Source organism: Platalea leucorodia, assembly GCF_965183815.1.
Source record: "Platalea leucorodia genome assembly, contig: HAP1_HAP1_SCAFFOLD_33, whole genome shotgun sequence".
Taxonomy (NCBI): Eukaryota; Metazoa; Chordata; class Aves; order Pelecaniformes; family Threskiornithidae; genus Platalea; species Platalea leucorodia.
In genome coordinates, this window is record NW_028121457.1 from 308,290 (window position 1) to 310,780 (window position 2,491).

The window sequence follows — 2,491 nt, forward strand, 5'->3', positions numbered from 1 at the left end:
TAGCTGCCAGCACCCCTCGGTACGGCCGGAGCCCGGCTCACCAATTGCGAACGTCCAGGGATTCCTCCCACACCACAGGGGCTAGGACCAAAAGCTCTTGCTGCTCTTCAAGGAGCCAGGCAACCCCATTCACAGCCCCACAAACGATGGCGCTCTCTCTTGCGACAGCCTCCCAAAGTCCAATACTAGCTGCCTGCGCGCTCGGTACAGCCGGAGCCCGGCTCAGCAATTGCGAACGTCCAGGGATTCCTCCCACACCAAAGGTGCCAGGACCAAAAGCTCTTGCTGCTCTTCAAGGAGCCAGGCAACCCCATTCACAGCCCCACAAACGATGGTGCTCTCTCTTTCGAGAGACTCCCAAAGTCCAATACTAGCTGCCTGCACCCCTCGGTACGGCCGGAGCCCGGCTCAGCAATTGCGAACGTCCAGGGATTCCTCCCACACCAAAGGTGCCAGGACCAAAAGCTCTTGCTGCTCTTCAAGGAGCCAGGCAACCCCATTCACAGCCCCACAAACGCTGGCGCTCTCTCTTGCGACAGCCTCCCAAAGTCCAACACTAGCTGCCTGCGCGTCTGGTACAGCCGGAGCCCGGCTCAGCAATTGCGAACGTCCAGGGATTCCTCCCACACCAAAGGGGCCAGGACCAAAAGCTCTTGCTGCTCTTCAAGGAGCCAGGCAACCCCATTCACAGCCCCACAAACGATGGCGCTCTCTCTTGCGACAGCCTCCCAAAGTCCAATACTAGCTGCCAGCACCCCTCGGTACAGCCGGAGCCCGGCTCAGCAATTGCGAACGTCCAGGGATTCCTCCCACACCAAAGGGGCCAGGACCAAAAGCTCTTGCTGCTCTTCAAGGTGCCAGGCAACCCCATTCACAGCCCCACAAACGATGGCGCTCTCTCTTGCAACAGCCTCCCAAAGTCCAATACTAGCTGCCTGCGCCGCTCGGTACAGCCGGAGCCCGGCTCAGCAATTGCGAACGTCCAGGGATTCCTCCCACACCAAAGGGGCCAGGACCAAAAGCTCTTGCTGCTCTTCAAGGAGCCAGGCAACCCCATTCACAGCCCCACAAACGATGGTGCTCTCTCTTGCAACAGCCTCCCAAAGTCCAATACTAGCTGCCTGCGCGCTCGGTACAGCCGGAGCCCGGCTCAGCAATTGCGAACGTCCAGGGATTCCTCCCACCCCAAAGGGGCCAGGACCAAAAGCTCTTGCTGCTCTTGAAGGAGCCAGGCAACCCCATTCACAGCCCCACAAACGCTGGCGCTCTCTCTTGCGACAGCCTCCCAAAGTCCAACACTAGCTGCCTGCGCGACTGGTACAGCCGGAGCCCGGTTCAGCAATTGCGAACGTCCAGGGATTCCTCCCACACCAAAGGGGCCAGGACCAAAAGCTCTTGCTGCTCTTGAAGGAGCCAGGGAACCCCATTCACAGCCCCACAAACGATGGCGCTCTCTCTTGCGACAGCCTCCCAAAGTCCAATACTAGCTGCCTGCGCTGCTGAGTACAGTCGGAGCCCGGCTCAGCAATTGCGAACGTCCAGGGATTCCTCCCACACCAAAGGGGCCAGGACCAAAAGCTCTTGCTGCTCTTCAAGGAGCCAGGCAACCCCATTCACAGCCCCACAAACACTGGCGCTCTCTCTTGCGAGAGACTCCCAAAGTCCAATACTAGCTGCCTGTGCCACTCGGTACAGCCGGAGCCCGGCTCAGCAATTGCGAACGTCCAGGGATTCCTCCCACACCAAAGGTGACAGGACCAAAAGCTCTTGCTGCTCTTCAAGGTGCCCGGCAACCCCATTCACAGCCCCACAAACGATGGCGCTCTCTCTTGCGACAGCCTCCCAAAGTCCAATACTAGAAGCCTGTGCCACTTGGCACAGCCGGAGCCCGGCTCAGGAACTGCGAACGTCCGGGGATTCCTCCCACACCAAAGGTGCCAGGACCAAAAGCTCTTGCTGCTCTTGAAGGAGCCAGGCAACCCCATTCACAGCCCCACAAACGATGGCGCTCTCTCTTGCGACAGCCTCCCAAAGTCCAATACTAGCTGCCAGCACCCCTCGGTACGGCCGGAGCCAGGCTCAGCAATTGCGAACGTCCAGGGATTCCTCCCACACCAAAGGTGCCAGGACCAAAAGCTCTTGCTGCTCTTCAAGGAGTCAGGCAACCCCATTCACAGCCCCACAAACGATGGCGCTCTCTCTTGCGACAGCCTCCCGAAGTCCAATACTAGCTGCCTGCGCCGCTCGGTACAGCCGGAGCCCGGCTCAGCAATTGCGAACGTCCAGGGATTCCTCCCACACCAAAGGGGCCAGGACCAAAAGCTCTTGCTGCTCTTGAAGGAGCCAGGCAACCCCATTCACAGCCCCACAAACGATGGCGCTCTCTCTTGCGACAGCCTCCCAAAGTCCAATACTAGCTGCCTGCACCCCTCGGTACGGCCGGAGCCAGGCTCAGCAATTGCGAACGTCCAGGGATTCCTCCCACACCAAA